Source organism: Mustela nivalis (assembly GCF_964662115.1).
Source record: "Mustela nivalis genome assembly, chromosome: 9".
NCBI classification, from domain to species: Eukaryota; Metazoa; Chordata; class Mammalia; order Carnivora; family Mustelidae; genus Mustela; species Mustela nivalis.
In genome coordinates, this window is record NC_139028.1 from 49,871,694 (window position 1) to 49,890,686 (window position 18,993).

Here is an 18,993-nt window from a genome sequence, read left to right on the forward strand (position 1 = left end):
TTTTGGTTCTTAAATTCCACTTATCAGTGAGATCATATGATACTTGTCTTTCTGATTGACTTATTTTGTTTAGCACAATACCCTCTAGTTCCATCCAATCATTATACACCCAACCAGTTTTAAGAGGAGAGAACCTAAATCTCACCTATCTACGGGAGAAATCTCATGTAGGAAGAGCATGTGTGGTGGGAAATAATTTTGTGGCTGACTTTGGAAAATACAATCAATAATAGTAGTGTTTCCAAACCAAATTTACCATAACTTTGACTTTTGAATCAGATAAAAATACATCAGGAAGAGTTGGCATACACAAATTACTAATTTTGAGAAGAATTTATAAAACTGTAAACATGTGAGCTGGGTATAGTGAGATTTTGAGGGAGGCCACTGTTACCACCCTTAAGTTTGAAATGTCACGACTGCTTTTAAATTTTACTATATTCATTATTTCATGTCTTGCTCTTTTTTTTTTTTTAAAGATTTTATTTATTTATTTGACAGACGGAGATCACAAGTAGACAAAGAAGCAGGCAGAGAGAGAGGAGGAAGCAGGCTCCCCGTTGAGCAGAGAGCCAGATGCGGAGCTTGATCCCCAGACCCTGGGATCATGACTTGAGCTGAAGGCAGAGGCTTTAACCCACTGAGGCACCCAGGTGCCCCATGTCTTGCTCCTTTTTATAGCAGTATATTTGTAAGTTTCATCTGTGCTCTTGCATATAATTTGAGTTCATTTTCATCACTGTGCAGAATTCTCTTTTATGAATACATCACAATTTATTTATCCATTCTCCTGTTGAGGGACTTTTTTTTCTAGTTTTGGCCATTGTGAACAATGCTGCCCTACACATTTTTTATCACATATCTTAGAGCACATATGCATGAATTTTCTGGGATGTATAACATGAGTAAATCAACTGCATCGTAGATCATGTGCATCTTCAACTTTACTTGATTAATGCCAAACCATTTGCCCGTGTAACTGAATTAATTTCAAGACCACCAACAGTGAATATGAATATCTTCTAGTTGACATCCTTCTAGTTGACACTTACTATTGTCAGACTTTCCTCTTTTTGTGAGTCTGCCACTCTGGTATAATGGTGTGGTTTAATTTTTTCCCCCTGATTACTAATGGTAGTGTACACTTCTAAATGTTTATTGATCATTTGGATTTCCTATTATTTGAAACAAGAGTTCAAGTCTTCTGCCCAATATTCTTTTGAGTTTCCTCTTTTATTCTTGTTGCTTTTTCACTTGTTTTTTTTTTTTTTTATAGTCTAGTACAAGCCACTTGCTAGGCATATGTGCTGCACATACCTTTTTCTTTTTATCACTTTCTGTAGATGTCATTGTATTAGCAAATGGATAATTTTTTTTTTTGTTTAAGCAGTTTTTCTATAATGCTACATGATGATATTTTATCATGTGATCTTCTAAATGTCTTGTAGTTTTTCCTTTTATGTTTTGGTCTATAAACTATCTGAAGTTAATGCTTTTGATTTTGTTCTATGTGTGAGGAACATCCACTTTTATTTATTTCCCTATGAATATTCAATTGACCAAAACATTTATTAAAAAGTACATTTTTCCCCATTGCTTATTTTAATAAGTTATCTCACATTTGCTGTAACAACTGATGTACTTGGTTTTTTTCTTTCCATTTTACTTTATGTTTTTCATGCTTGTTCTTCTTATTCATTTTCCTCATTTTATTTTGTTTTTGTTTTTTTTTTAAGATTTTATTTATTTATTTGACAGACAGAGATCACAAGTAGGCAGAGAGGCAGGCAGAGAGAGAGAGGGAAGCAGGCTCCCTGCTGAGCAGAGAGCCCGACGCGGGGCTCGATCCCAGGACCCTGGGATCATGACCTGAGCCGAAGGCAGAGGCTTAACCCACTGAGCCACCCAGGTACCCCTGGTTTTAATTGGTTTTGACTCAACATCTCACACTTTTTTTATTAGGGAGTATTTGTATTCTTCCAAACCATTGTGTTTACCCTTCATTTTCTGAAACTCAGACCTCTATGTGTCTCTATATTTATAAATCTGTATATTCAGTATTATATAAAAACAAGATACCAAGTATTTTCCATCTCTATGTTTCCTATTTCTCTTGCTTTGTTTTACTCTGTGTTGTGATAAACATTTTAGTGTATTTTATTCCCCTAACCTTTAGCTACTCCAGGATAAGACATTCAGAAAATTTTAAGATTTCTCCCATTCTCCAACTTTCCGATTACCTGATATTTGTTAAGATAACTTGAAAATTTTAATCACAGGTGATTATCAAGTTTTCCCCTTGCAATATGACTATATTAGTTGAAGAGCTCTTGTTTAGAATTGTATACATTCACACACTATCATTATCCATTTATACACACATATACGTGGAGGTTAAGAATGAGAGATTGAGTCAACCACTTCAGTTTCTACCATCTTAATTCTCTAATTGGTTTCATTTCTTCATTTATTAGAATCCTTTCAGGAATATTTTTTATCAAATAGATATATTCTCTAAATATTTGAATATCTATACTTTTTTCCTTTTATCCTGACAGTTAAATAGTATCTGATTAGGTATAAGAGTCCAGTGTAGTAGCTCTGGGGTGCCTGGCTGACTCAGTCAGTAGAGCATGCAAGCCATAATCTCAGGATTGTGAGTTTGAACCCCATATTGGGTGTTTATTAAAAATAAAATCTTAAAAAAATAAAAAGAGTCCAAAACAAACTGAGGGTTGCTGGGGGGCGGGGGGTGGGAGGGGGGGTGGGGTTAGAGGGGGTTGGGGTTATGGACATTGGGGAGGGTATATGCTATGGTGAGTGCTGTGAAGTGTGTAAACCTGGCGATTCACAGACCTGTACCCCGGGGATAAAAATACATTATATGTTTATTTTTTTAAAAAAGTTGCATTAGGTAGCATTTCATTAATATTGAAAACAGTACCAATCTGTAAAATATTTTTTTTTATTTTCCACACTTGAATTATTAAATGTATTTTTTTTAAAAAAATAGCAAGCATGCAAGCTAAATAAATATGACATGAATATTGAGTAAAAAAAAAATTAAAATAAAATAAAAATAAAAAGAGGCCAGTGTAGCAGTTCTTTAATCCATCATTAATAGCTGTTATTCTTTATCCTCTAGATTCTGCTATTTTAAATTAAATACCTGATATCACTTTAGTACTTTTTTTTTTTTTTAAGTTATTTTTCGGTCAGGAAACTTTTAAATTATAATCTTTATGTTTTAATCTTTCAAAGTCTTTTTCTGAAAAAAAAAAAAAAAAAGTCTTTATCTTTAGTGTTCATGTATTTTACCAGGATATGTATATATCTGTATCTTTGTTTTGTCCATCTTGCCTGAACATTGTGAGGACTCTAAATTAGAAGACTGAAATGTTTTTAAATTCATCGAGATTTTTTTCTGTCATTTGTTAAATATTGCTCTTATGCTAGCTCCTTTCATTTCTATAAGTCTTACCATTTTAGCAAATAAAATTCCCTTAGGTTTTCTTCCAAGTCCTTTATCTTTTCTTCTCTTGTCTCTATTTCTGTATATTTTGTTATATGTTTGGTCATATATTTCTCCTTGTTCTTCCAAAACACTTGTAACTATAATATCCACCTTCTCTTTGTATTCCCCTGACACATTTTCAAATTTGGAAATTATATATATATAAAATATGTGTGTATGTATACTTTTTTTTAATCTCACATATTTGCCTTTTTTTCCTTTCTTTTTTTGTATATGAACATTTAAAGTCTAATCTCTTAGTAAATTTTAATTTGCCTGTTTCCTCTCAGAGAATTTTGTAAATCTAAAAGTCTTCCTTCTGGGGTTTTTTGGTTTTGTTTTTGTTTTTTTTCCTTCAGTCCAGGCCATCAGGGTTTCTGATGATACAGCACTTTCAAGGACTTCAGGGGTCTTTCATGTATTTCTTAGGGATTCACTCCTTTAAGCAGGAAGTGCTTCTGCAGATCTTCTTTATGTAAACCCATCTTTATTCCTGGATTTTATTTAGATGGCTGAGGGGAATCCAGGAGTTACATGCCTAACCTCTTCAAAGAGCATTCTGTGTGACTGAATATGCTGACTTTTTAATCCTTCCTATCCACTATCAGAAAGTTTTTGGGGGACGCCTGGGTGGCTCAGTTGGTTAAGCAGCTGCCTTCGGCTCAGGTCATGATCCCAGCGTCCTGGGATCGAGTCCCACATCGGGCTCCTTGCTCAACAGGAAGCCTGCTTCTCCCTCTGCCTCTGCATGCCATTCTGTCTGCCTGTGCTCGCTCTCTCCCCCTCTCTCTCTCTGATAAATAAAAAAATAAAAAATAAAAATCTTTAAAAAAAAAAAAAAAAGAAAGAAAGTTTTTGGGTATATTGTTGACTTTTAGTCCAGAATACACGTCCCTGACAATGAATCTTCTAACTTTTACATCTTTTGCTGTTTGGTTAGGTTGAGAATGCTCCAAATCATGAAGTCCTGGTTTCTTTTTCCTTAACCGTTCTCCCCTTAGTCTGTCTTTTTCTCCTTATTTAACTTAGTAGCAAGAAGGAACCAGGTCACACTGTTCATACTTTGCTTGGAATGTACCTGGGTAGATATCCAGTTTCATTGCTTACAGGTTTTGCTTACAACATAGCTGTACTTAATTCAGCTAAGCTTTCTACCACAGTATGACAAGTATCTTTTTTCTTTCAATTTCCAATAACACCTTTCTAATTTTCTTCTGATCCCATACCAGCAGTTTCTTTAATGTCCATATTTCTATCAATAATCTGATGATAATGATTTATGCATGCATTAAGACAATATATTTTCTCTACTATGCTTTTCACTTCATTCTGAGTTTTCACTAGCAGAGTTGTTAATATCCACATTTATATTAACAGTCTATTAAAGGCAATCTAGGCTTTTTCTCTCATGCTGTTCAAAATTTTTACATCTTCTGCCCATTGCCCAATTCCTAAACTGTTTTACACATTTTAGTATTCACATAGCACCATTCTACTTTTAGGTTCCAAAATCTGTATTAGCTTCCTACTGCTGCTCTAGCAAAATGACACAAACTTATTGACTTAAAGCAATACAAATTTATTATTTTATAGTTCTGGAGGCCAGGAATCTAAAATAGCTTTCACTTGACTAAAATCATGGTGTTGTCAGGGATGTATTTCTGGATACTCTAGGAGAGAATCTGTCTTCTTATCATTTACAACTTCTAGAAGCCTCCTAAATTTCTTGGCTTATTGCCCTTTCCTTCATCTTCAAAGTCAGTCAAGTGCAGGAGCTTCAGATTCTTTCTGACTCTGCCTCTCCTGCCTCCCTTGTGATTATGTTGGACATACTGAATGATTCGAGATAATCTTTCCATCACAAGATCTTTAATTTAATCACATATGTCAAGTTTCTTTTCCTTTGTCAGGTAACGTGGTATATAGTCAGGGTTCTCCAGAGAAACAAAACCAATAGACATATAGAAGTAGATTTATAGATGTATTTTCTCTTCACTGGAGAAGGTCTTTAATTAAACCTTCAGCTGATTGAATGAAACCCACCCACATTATAGAGGGTATTCAAAGTGTACTGATTCAAATGTACTGATTTAAATTTAAATATTTTATAAAAAATGCCTTACAAAAACATGTAGAATAATATTTGGCCAAATATCTGGCCTAGTTGACCCATGAAATTAACCATCACACATAGAAGTAGATTTCAGGGATTAGCAGGTAAACATCTTTGCAGGGCCATTATTCTGCCTACCACAGTGAAGATCTAAAAATGTGAAGAACGAATGGAGTAAAATAAGACAGAAGTGACAGGGAGGGGAGTATGGCTATGAATAGAGTTATAGGCCTTTCAAACAGATAAAACATAATTTTCAACAGTGGTGTGGGGGACTAGATGGGAACTCAGATATCAAGAAACATGGCAAGAGACAAAGCTATAGAGGTGGCCATGGGCCAGCTTTTAGACATAAGGGGTTAGTCTTCATAAAGGGTCTTGATATTCACCCTAAAGTGAGCACTGAAGTATGGATAGTGAGACAACCCACAGTGAGTCACTGGTGAGTTGTAAGTAGGAAATGATGAGATTATCATTTTATTTCAGGAAGACCACTCTGGAACCAGTGTGAAGACCTGACTTTCCAGGAGAAGCACTAGAGGTAAGAGAAAAATAAACAGTGACTGACAAAACACTGTAATGGTGATATTGAAGGGAAGGAGCTTAAGACCTAATAAAACTGGATAGATAAGTAAAGATGATAAATACCGGGGTACCTGGGTGGCTCAGTGGGTTAAGCCTTTGCTTAGGTCATGGTTTCGGGGTCCTGGGATCAAGCCCTGCATTGGGCTCTCTGCTCAGTGGAGAGCCTGCTTTCCTCCTCCCTCTGCCTGCCTCTCTGCCTACTTGTGATCTCTCTCTCTCTGTCAAATAAATAAAATCTTAAAAAAAAAAAAAGATGATAAATACATGAAAATATGCCTACCAACTATTTGGAAGATTATGTTCATGTCTAAGACAGAAGTGTGATTATAAGGACAGTTGATTGTATTATTAGAAGACAATGTAGGCATTAGGCAATATTTTCTTAGAGTGATGATATTTGATTATATTCTAAGAAAATGTCCTGATGGATTAGTAGGAAATGTGAAGACTCTCAAGAGAATTTCAAAGAGTCTATTGATAAGATTGCCTCTTTTGGTAGCACCAAAGTGAGAGTGGAAAAGCAGGTTTTGGTGAGGATCCTAAGAATGATGGAAGCAATGGAAGTCTTCCTTCCTACTTAGAGATAAAATGAGGTGGAAACTCAGTAATTTACTACCATTTTTTTGTTATGCACTGTCTTGGACAAGTTACATATAATTTTTAAAAATTTTAATAATCTTAATTTTATTAAGCACAGTGTCAGGCTTCAGCAAAAAAGTTTGCATGTATTTATTATTTAATGTCCACATATTCCTGGTATGGTAACATAGGTACTATCAGTATTAAGATATTAAATATGAAGTAATTGAAGCTTAGAAAGCTAAAACATCTTAGCTTACCCCAAGTCACAGAGTGTAGAAGAACTTAAACCTCTCAGACTCTAGTAACTATTCTGTTAAGGAAAGATGTGTCTTTACTGACAAGGTACTTAGTGTAAGTAAATGGTCAAATAGCAGCTATGGTATCATGTACAAGGAGTACAGTAAAGAGACTCAGGGATGCATCTTCAAATAGCCAATGGTGTGCTGTGTGACCTTGAACAAATCTTTACTCTTTCTGTGTCCCATTTTCCTCATCTGCAGATTAGATCTATAGTTCCCATCTGCTGATTTACTGATCAGTGTGGCAAATTGTTTACCCTTTTGTGACTATTCCTTTCACCATTCCCCTCTGGGAATGAGGCTCAGATTCCCTTTCTTCCTATCTCAAATTCTAGATTTTACCTGGTGGATGGTGACCACTGAGACTGTAGTATGATTTGGTTTGCAAAATATCAGATGACAAGACCTCTAAAGTCCATTCCAGATCCTGAAGTTTACTAATGTGCTGCATTTGGCAATGTTTGCTTTTTTTTTTCCTCCCCCAAGCTGTAAATATATTTAGCTGTGAAAGAGAAATGCTGTTTACTGCATTGTTCACGTGTCTCAGTTCATACAAAGCAGAGATCCCACTGAAAGAAAACAATAAGACTAGGTGGGATTTCTTCTCTGTGGGAGAGATTAAAGAAATGCTAAAGTGCATTAAAAACAATGGAATATATGGGTGCCTGGGTGGCTCAGTGGGTTGAATCTCCCTCAAAATGGTTGTTTTACTTAGAAATTTAACAACAGCTGCCAAAGATATGGAAGTAGCAGGTGGGCTTTTAAAGTAAACAGTGAGGTACGTAAAGCTATCATATAAGGGAATCACACTCCGTGACAAGCTAAAAAGCATTATCTTCCTTCAGTAGAAGTGTGTGACAGGGTTTGGGGCTGTTAAAACAATTGAGGTTCCTTATAACTGGGAAATTGCCTCTTTCATACAGTCCCTCAGACACTCTTCTGGCTGTACTTAATGGAAGATGCTGATGGCAAGCCACAAAGGTGCCACTGGAGTGACATTCCATTTAAAGTCACCCCCAATCAGATAGTGTGAGCTTTCCAAGGGGAGGCATAACCACTGGGCTGGAAGCAGGCAAGATTATAGTGCAGAACCTAACAATACAGGAGAGAGTTCTCCAGCCCAGTGACTTGGGGATGGGGCTCAGAGGGTAAGTAGTGTCATTGCTGCACACACGTGGATTTTGTGTCCCTCTTCCAACTTCCTCTCTAAGCCCTGTGTACTCCCTAGAGAAAGAATGCAGAATATGGAAGCAATGTGTACTTCTATTTGATTGAGAATGTACCTAAGTGAAATAAGGAGTGGAAATAAAAACAAAAGTCATTGTGTAATGGCATGAAAATTAGATTAGAAACTAGCAGGAGAACAACCATACATGTGGCCTCTCACAGTGGGACCTCCATTCTGTCATCAATTGCCTTAAATGATGTCAAAGTCAGCTCTAAGTTTATTTCTGTGGATTAATAATTGTTTATATTAGTTGGAGAGGTGGATTTAAGGGATAACACAAGAATAAACATATAGGCATTGGCAGGTCCTTTTAAGAAATAAAAGAGAAGAGGCACCTGGGTGACTCAGCCATTAAGTGTCTGCCTTCCGCTCAGGGCATGATCCTAGGGTCCTAGGATCAAGCCCTGCATTTGGCTCCCTGCTCATTGGGAAGCCTGCTTCTCCCCTCTCTCACTTTCCCTGCTTGTGTTCCCTCTCTCTCTGTGTCTCTGTCAAATAAATAAAATCTTAAAAAAAAGAAAAGAGAAAATTGACCTAAGTTGATTATAGTGACTGGTGATAACATGACATGATATCTACTGACTGACTCTTGAATCCACCTCCCCTTCTTCCTCCATCATCTGCCTGTCACTCTTCATGTCTTAATCATTATGAACCTCTCCATGGATTTCCCTGCCTGTTTTTCCAATTCACTTCTACACTTCAACTAGAGGGATATTTACCAAAATACAGATCTGCTCATGTCACTCCTCTGCTGACACATCATTAATTGTTCACTGTTGGCCTCAAAGTAAAATCCAAATGCCTTAGCATGTTGCACAAAGCTTTTTGCAGTATGGCCTGAAGGAGTGTTACCAATAGCAGGGCTAAAGAGAAAAACCTACAAAAGCTGGGAGTTGTGTTTATCTGAAGTACTCAGAAATGCTCTTGGGAGAGAGAACAGGAGTCACATACAATAGGATGTGCATAGAAGCTAGCAGAAATGCCTAGGATTAATTAGGAAGGGTTGAGGAAAAAAGCAAAGACGCAAATGGGAAAGGTCTGAACCGAACAGATAGAACTGGTGCAAAGAATGGGTAGCAGGGAAGCTTCAGGAGGACCGTTGTATATAGTGAGGACAGAGGTCTTCATTGACCCTGTGGTGTGACAGAGTGAGAATATAAGGGAGGCAGGAAGGGCTCTACACTGCCTACCTTTCCAGCCTCAGCTCCTGTCACTTGCCTTCCCCTGTGCTATTCTCTTTCAGTGAAAGGAAATATTGAAAGTTCTCTGTGTCATTTCACGTGACTTTGCTCACACTATCCCCACTCTGGAGTAGACTTTCTTTTCTCCTGTGTGACAAACTTTTCTTCAACCTTTGATACCTTGACATGACATCAATTTCAAAAGCTGAATGGGCCCTTCTTTGGGCCCTAGCACAGTTAATTGTTCCTTCTCTGTGTCTCCATAGGACCTTACACGTATCTAAGAAATCTCACATAATTGCATACCATTATTATTTGTTAATGTGGTTGTGTCCACACTACACCATGAGTTTTTGGTGGTTTGGGATGTGCCTTTACTCAATACACTAAATGTATGAGGAAGAGATTGAGGGAGAGATCAACACCTATTAAAGATACTCTCCTTTCTCGTATGTTGAATCCAAAGAACTAAAATAGAGCTCTACATTAAGTATTGTTTTGGTTTGCTTTAAATAACCTCTGGGAATGTTTTCTTCTGATTTAAAATACTATAACAAAAATGTTCTTTTTACCTATCCATAAGAGGGACACCTGCCTAGAAGAAAAGGATGAGGAAGCTAAAGGACTTTAGATCAAAATGCTAGAGATGTGGGGTAGGTAGCAACTTGCTTCTAACACCAAATAGAGTTAAAGAAATGGTTTTAAGTTGCCTCCCAGAGAAAGATGACTTAGTCTGCCTTGTGGGAGCAAGTAAACAGTAAAAGAGGCTGGATTTGATTTAACTTTGCTTCTATCAGAGCATACTTCCCTTTGGAAGGCTACACATCCAGACTGCTAGACTTGGGGGAAAGAACACATCCCAAAAGACATGAAAATCAAAAATCTTAAGTTGATGGTTGTTTTTTATTTCTCCATTATCTTTCTGGGGTGAGGAGAACTTTGTATTATGAAGGATTCAATTTAAGAAAATTCAGTTCTATAAATACTTATTGTTTACTGTGATATAACTTACTGTGCCAAGTTGGAATTGTAAAGGACAGATGAAGTCATATGAATGAATGAAAGAGGCAACGTAGAAGAATAACTACATGCTTTAGAGCTTTGGAGCCAGATAGACGTGGATTCATAACTTGAATTTTCCATTGTTCTATGTAACATACTTTAGTGTTATTATAAAAATAAAAAGACTAAAGTATTGTGGCTGAGCTGGGAGACTGCCATGGGGGCTTGATCCCAAGAGTCTGGGATCATGACCTGAGCTAAAGACAGACACTTAGTGGAGTGAGCTACCCAGGAGTCCCTATAAATCCAATCTTTATATGTAAAAAGCCCATATTCCTCAGAGGAAAAGGTTTTTAGACAAATTCAAGAAAGAATATTTATTTATCTTTTTTTAAATTTAAATTCAGTTAATTAACATATAATGTATTATTAGTTTCAGAGGTAGAGGTCAATCATTCATCAGTCTTATATAATACCCAATACTCATTACATCAAATGCCCTTTTTAATGTCCATCACCCACTTACCCATCCCTTCCACCTCCCTCACCTCCAGCAACCCTCAGTTTGTTTCCTATGATTAAGAGTCTCTTATGGTTTCTTTTCCTCTCTGATTTCATGTTTTTACTTTTTCCTTTCTTCCCTCTGATTATTTGTTTTGTTTCTTAAATTCCACATATCAGTGAGATCATATGACAGTTGCCTTTTTCTGATTGACTTACTTTGCTTAGCATAATACCCTCTAGTTCCACCATATCACTGCAAATGACAAGATTTCAATTTTTTTTTTAAGATTTTATTTATTTATTTGACAGACAGGGATCACAAGTAGGCAGAGAGGCAAGCAGGGAGAGAGAGAGAGAGGGAAGCAGGCTCCCTGCTGAACAGAGAGCCTGATGCAGGGCTCGATCCCAGGACCCTGGGATCATGACCTGAGCTGAAGGCAGAGGCTTTAACCCACTGAGCCACCCAGGCGCCCCAAGGTTTCAATTTTTGATGGCTGAGTAATATTCCATTGTATTATATATACTACATCTTTATGCCTCCATCTGTTGATGGACATCTGGGCTTTTTCCATAGTTTGGCTATTGTGGACATTGCTGCTATAAACACTGTGGTGCAGGTGCCCCTTCACTGCATTTGTATCTTTGGAGTAAATACCCAGTCACAGTAGTACAGTTACTGGGTCATAGGTTAGCTCTGTGTTCATCTTTTGAGGAACCTCCATACTGTTTTCCAGAGTGGCTGCACCAGCTTGCATTCCCACCAGCAGTGTAGGAGGGTTCCCCTTTCTCCATATTCTCACCAACTCCTGTCATTTCCTGACTGGTTAATTTTAGCCATTCTGACTGGTGTGAGGTGATATCTCATTGTGGCTTTGATTTGTATTTCCTTGCTGCCGAGTGATGTTGAGCATTTTGTCATGTGTGTGTTGGCCATTTGGATGTCTTCTTTGGAGAAATGTCTGTTTGTATCTTCTGCCCATTTTTTATTAGATTATTTGTTCTTTGGGTGTTGAGTTTGGTAAGTTCTTTATAGATTTTGGATACTGCCCTTTATCTGATATGTCATTTGCAAATAATCTCCCATTCTGTCAGCTGTCTTTTGGTTTTGTTGACTGTTTCCTTTGCTGTGCAAAAGCTTTTTATCTTGAAGTCACGATAGTTCATTTTGCCTTCGTTTCCCTTGTTTTTGGAGATCTGTCTAGCAAGGAGTTGCTGTGGCTGGTGTCACAGAGGTTGCTGCCTGTGTTCTTCTCTAGGATTTTGATGGATTCCTGTCTCACAATGAGGTCTTTCATCCATTTTGAGTCTATTTTTGTGTATGGTGTAAGGAAATGGTCCACTTTCATTCTTCTGCAGGTGGCTGTCCAATTTCCCCAACACTGTTTTTTTGTGAATATCCATTGGGCATTCTTCTCTGTTTTGTCAAAGAAAGATTACTTGACCATAGTGTTGAGGGTCCATTCCTCGGTTCTTGATTCTGTTCCATTGATCTCTGTGTCTGTTTTTGTACCAGTACCATACTATCTTTCTATTGGTATTTCCTTGGTATAACAGTACCAAGCTGACATACCATTATAACTTTGTAATAGAGCTTGAAGTCTGAGATTGTGATGCCTCCAGTTTTGGTTTTCTTTTTCAACATTCTTTTGGCAAGAAAGAATATTTAGAAACCAAATATCAATTGCTTTTTTATAAGAGAGGTAAGTTTGTTATAGTGGGGAACTCACTAATTTTAAAGTCTTTGAATCCCAGCTTAGCATTTAGAAAATGCATTAACTTGGGCCAGGTAGTGAACTTCTCCAAACCTCACTTTTCTCATATGTAAAATAGGTAGAATAGTGACTAGTAGGATGAGATGAGTGCATTAATATGTATAAGATACCTATCATACTGTGTTGGAAAGTAGCAACTCAATAATTAGGAGCTTTTATTATTATTCCACGTTAGAATTTGTTGTTTCATTTCTCATGCATTAGCACTGTCATGGACATTAGCATCATCTTAAATGATATAAACATATAATCTAGAACGGGAGCCATATAAATAGAACTAATCATTATATAGTGGGTTAACTATAATAAGAGGACTATATACAAAGGTATGACAATTTATTTTCTCTTGTTTACATGTTTCTTTTTTAATGAATTTTTAACCAATGTCTTCTTTCCTGACATAATAAATAAATATTCATTTATTTATTTATTTCGTGGCTTAACACAATACCCATCTGTTACAGCAGAGTTTAGTAGATCAAGTCCAAGTATGCTTGAATGACTCCTCTGCTTAAAATCTCATAAGAGAATCAAGGTGTCTGCAAGCCAGACTCTTATCTGGAGGCCCTGGGAAAGAATCCACCTCTGGGCAGAATTAGCAGAATGCAGTTCTTGGATGCTATAGGGACTAAGGTCCCTGTCTCTTTTCTGTCAGCTAGAGATCACTCCTAGCTGCTAAAATGAAGGCTGGCACTCTGCACTGGCAGTTCACCACATGTATGTTTGCTTTCTTCTGCATCTGCAGAGCATGTCTCTTTGTCTTCTGCTTCTCTCTTTCGTCCTTGCCATATGTTTTAAAAGGTTTGTGTGGTTATACTGGACCCATCTGGATAATCCAGGAGAAACTCCCCATTTTAAGGTCAATTAATTAGTAACTTAAATTAAATCTGTAAAGTCCCTGTTGCCATGTAACTAATATATTCACAAAAGGGTATCTCATCACATTCTGTTTCCAGGAATTAGGGCAGGACATCTTTAGAGGCCATCATTCTGCTAAATAGTAGCTGCAAATAGTTTTAAAAGTCAGATAGTGTCAGAAGACTAAGGGTAGGGGGAAAAAAGTCCTATATTCTGTCTTAAAGACTTTCTCCTCTGCATTGTGTTCCTCCAGACCAACTATTTTCAGTTATTTTGCTATTTGTTCTAAAATTTGCTTCTATATGTTTAAAAAAATGCATTTACTGATAATTGGGGTTTTAGTTTGGGACACAATAGAATAGACTCATCTCTGCTTGTTCCTCCCCACTAAGTACAACTAAGAAACCTGGAAATAAAAGAGCAGAGTGGTCATGTATAGGAGGATTCTGAAATGTGGAAAGAAAGAACAGCTGTTAGAGACCACAGAACTTGAGAAAAAGATAGTAGCCTGGCATCTCCCATCTCTCCGAGGAACAGAACCAGGGAGGGAGGCCTGGGCAGCACATTCTGACTGCAGAGGCACACCAGCAGAGACTGAAAGGCTTGTTGGCATCTGGTGGCCACGGGAAAAACTTTCTACCCTTATAAGCCCAATTTCTCCTGCTTTCCACCAGGTCCAGGAAGTGCATGTCTCCCACTCCAGGGGTAGAAATGAAACAAAGACCCTTCCTTCAGCACCACGTAAGGGAAGCAGACCAAAATCACACTGAGAGGGCTCTGAAAACTCAATTGTTATTGGAAACACAGCCCACAAAAGTAGATTATGACCTGTTTGCTAAGACTAAAAGGGTTGATTATTACCTAAAATAAAAAATAGAATTCAGAATCGCCTAATATTCCAAGTTCTGATGATCCAACCAAAAATCACCTGCCGAACCAAAAACCAGAAAAATATCTCAACCTGAAAGAGAAGACAACCAAAAGACACCAAGATGAATCAAATACTGGAATTATTTGACACACACTTATAGCCATAATTAAAAAAATAAGAATATTATAAATACTCTTGGAAAAATTTAAGAAAAAGAAATACCACCAAATGAATAAAAGAAATAAAAATTACAAAACTGAAAAATATAGCAACTAAAATAAACTTTCACCACTCTTATTTAACATAGTATTAGAAATTCTAGCCAGAGCAATAAGGCAAGAAAAGAAATAAAAAGCAAATTACAATATGGATTGGAAAGGAAGAAATACAACTGTCCCTATTTGCAGATGACATGATTGTCTACATAGAGAATACCAAAGAATTTACAAAAACAAACAAATAACAACAACAAAACAAAAGCAAAAACAAAATCAGCCCCTCAGAACTAAAAAGCAAATTCAGTAAGGGTGTAATGTACAAGATCAACACTTAAAAATCAATTGCATTTCTACATACTAGCAATAAACATGTTGTGAGTACCAAAATTTAAAAAAAAATACTTTTTATAGTTGTTCCAAAGAAAATAAACATTTTTTTTTTTTTTAAAGATTTTATTTATTTATTTGACAGAAATCACAAGTAGATGGAGAGGCAGGCAGAGAGAGAGAGAGAGGGAAGCAGGCTCCCTGCTGAGCAGAGAGCCCGACGCGGGACTCGATCCCAGGACCCTGAGATCATGACCTGAGCCGAAGGCAGCGGCTTAACCCACTGAGCCACCCAGGCGCCCCATAAACATTTAAGTATAAATCTACCAAAAGCTGTGTAGGAGCTATATACTAAAACTTGCATGTTAATGAAATAGATCAAAGATGACCTAAATTAGTGGAGAGCCATACTATGTTCATTGATTGCAAGACTCAAGATAATGAAAACATCGATTCTTTCTAAACTGATCGACAGGTTTAACAAAAGTCCCATCAAAATCACACCAAAAAAAGTTTTTATAGCTATAGACAGTATTATTCTAAAATGTATGTGGAAAAAAAAATGTATGTGGAACTTAAAGGGCCTATTATAGCTAAAACCATTTTGAAAAAGAATAAAGTGGGAGGAGTAACTCAACTTGAAGTTAAAACATTATATACCTATACTAACAAAGACAATGGTACTGGATAGACAATCTAATAGTACACAATAGAGAATGCAGAAATAAACCTGACACAAATATGCCTAACTGATTTTTGACAAAGATCCAAAAGTAAATTTAATTGGAGGAACGGTAGTCTTTTCAATGAATGATGCCAGAGCAATTGAACATCTGTAGGCAAACAAACACACAAGCCTCTCAATTTAAGAAAGAAAGACAATATAGGGAAGAAGTCTGCAGGAACTAGGGCTATGTGAAGACTTCCTGTTCTTGACATGAAGAACATGCTCCAGTGGAAAACTGATCAATTACATTTCTTTAAAAGTAAAAGTAAAAATTTCTTGGGTACCTGAGTGGCTCAGTGGGTTAAGCCTCTACCTTTGGCTCAGGTAATGATCTCAGGGTCCTGGGATCCAGCCCCACATCGGGCTCTCTGCTCAACGGGGAGCCTGCTTTTCCTCCTCTTTCTCTCTCTCTGCCTGCCTCTCTGACTACTTGTGATCTCTGTCAGGTAAATAAATTTTAAAAATTAAAAAAAAAAAAAGTTAAAACTTCTCTGCATCCTTTTGAGAGAGTGAAAAGACAGACAATAAGGTGCAGGCTAAGAGAAAATACTTATAAACCACATATCCAATAAAAGACAAATACCTAGAATACATAAGGAACTCTTAAAACTCAACAGTTAAAAAAAAAAAATATATATATATATATATATATAATCCAGTTAGAATATAGGCAGTAGAAACGAATAGATATTTTACTGAAAAGGATATACAGATGGCAAATAAGCACAGGCAGAGATAGCCAACATCTGTAGCATCAAAAGAAGACAGAACCTCAATGAAGGGTGCATGGAACATGCAACTCTTAATCTTGGGGTTGTGGGTTCCAGCTGCACGTTGAGTGTAGAGACTGCTTTTAAAAAAAAAAAAAAACTTAAAAAAAAAAAGAAAACTTAGTTCAGTGAAATGCTACCACACACCTGTCGGAATGACTAAAATTAAAAGTGCTGCCACAACAAATGCCGACAAGTTGCAGAAAACCTGGATCACATGCAGTGCTGGTGGAAATGTAAACCAATACAGCTGATATGGAAAAAGAGTGAGACGGTTATTTACAAAATGAGGTGAAGGTTACATGGGACTTCTCTGGACATTTTTAGGCAACTTTATATAAATTTATTATTCCAAAGCAAAAACATTTAAAAATATACATTGACTATTATCTTGTATATCATCATATTATACATTCTCAACTGCCTTCCTATTATAGAAAATGAAGATGTTGGTTTTCTTTCATTCTCCCTTCCCTTTTATCCCACATTATCCCCTTTATAGTTATCATTATTATTATTGGTTAAATTTGTATAGTGTTTTTATTGTTATGATAACATAAATATTACTGCTGAACCAAATAGTCTCTTGGCCATTTCTTATACAGGTTTCTTGTTTTACCAGAGTTAAAATTGGCCTCTTTTTTTTTTTTCATGTGCTTACATGAATATATGGCTAAGCCTTCTTCCTACCCTTTTTTTAATAGCTCTATTACAACTTTGCACACAAAAACCTATCATTCAGCCAAATCCATTTCTTTTTCCAGTTTTTCCTTGGAGTCTTTTTGAGAGTCTGTGTCCTATACTCCACTCTGGAGGCTGATCTACAGAAATCCTGCTGCACTGTGGAGGTCCTGGAGATTCTGTCACCATTTTAGGAATTCACCTCCTCTTTTTCCTGCTCTGGGTTATCTATTCCCACAAAACCATGTTCTCCTGTGTCCTGATATACCCCCTTTTTTGGTCTGGTGCACATTTTCCAGGAGCTTTCTGAAAAGAGGTGCATGGAGATTGAGATTGTATTTGACTGAAACTTCTTGTCCTTTACCCTCACACCTGATTGAATATTGAGTTGGACATCATGATTCTATGTCGAAAAACATTTCCTCTCAGTATTTAGGAGGCAATAGTCCATTATCTGCAAACTACTATTCTTAACACAGAATCTTTATATATACTGTTTTTACTGTCTGATCAATTTTTAATTAAGGTTTTATCTTCGGTGTTTGCAAATTCATTTGTTTTGGTGAATTCTCAGTGGACCTTTTCAACTAGAAATCCATATCCTGATTTCATTATATTATTTATTTGATAATTTACTTCTTTCCAGTTCTTCATTTTCCCCCAAATTTGTATTTTTTTAAAATAATGCCTTCTAGATTGATTCCCTAAATTTTATTTATTCTGTTTTTATCTGTTTGACTTTTTTTTTTTTGTATTTGTGAATGATTTCATTAAGTTTATCTTACAAGCATTTTTCTTTTACTTTGGATATCCTATTTTAATTTCTGGCAACTCTTTCTTACTTTCTGATTGTTCATTTTTTCCCCTAAAGATTTATTTTATTTATTTGTCAGAGAGAGAGAGAGAGAGCATGCACAAGCAGGCAGAGTGGCAGGCAGAGGCAGAGAGAGAAGCAGGCTCCCTGCTGAGCAAGGAGCCCGATGTGGGACTCAATCCCAGAACCCCAGGATCACAACCCAAGCTGAAGGCAGACACTTAACCAACTGAGCCACCCAAGCGTCTCTGATTGTTCATTTTTTAAAGCTTCCTGTTCACTTATCAGAATGGCTAAAGTAGTTTTTCTTATCTCTGTGGTATTAATTTTTGATCTCTTACAAATTTTCTTCTTTTCTTGTCTCTTATTTTTCTAAGTAGATTTTTTTGTTTCTATTTTCTCTCTTTCATTTTAGATATTTCCTATAATGTTTAATAATCCTTTCTTTCCCTTTTATATTTAAAAATGGGTTCCTAAAGAGCTGGTTGGAAGTATTATGTACATATTCAGGGCTTCTTAACTGATGCACATCAATCTAAACTGGAAATTGGAAAGTATCCCAGCCTTTATATAAGACTTCTCCAATTTTCAATATATGCAGGTCTTTTTTTCTGTATGTTATTTTATTTTACTCTAGAGAATAATCCCCCAAACTTCTATCAGGAATTTATAAGTCTAGCTACTGATTCTTTGAAGCTAGATAGACAAAGGAGGCTAGGATGAGAAATCTTACCTTCAATATATAACTACCAGTAATCACTCTGTTCAAAGTACAGAGCTTTACCTCTTTGCTGGGTGTCCCCAAATCCATAGCCTCTCTGCTTTAATTTTTCATGAACATATACCTCCAATGCCCTTCATTGGTGAAGGAAGGACTTAGGTGGACTAAGTCAGTCCTCCTTTGTAGACTTTTAAATAGTCCTGCTGTTGTCAGCCAGTCAGAA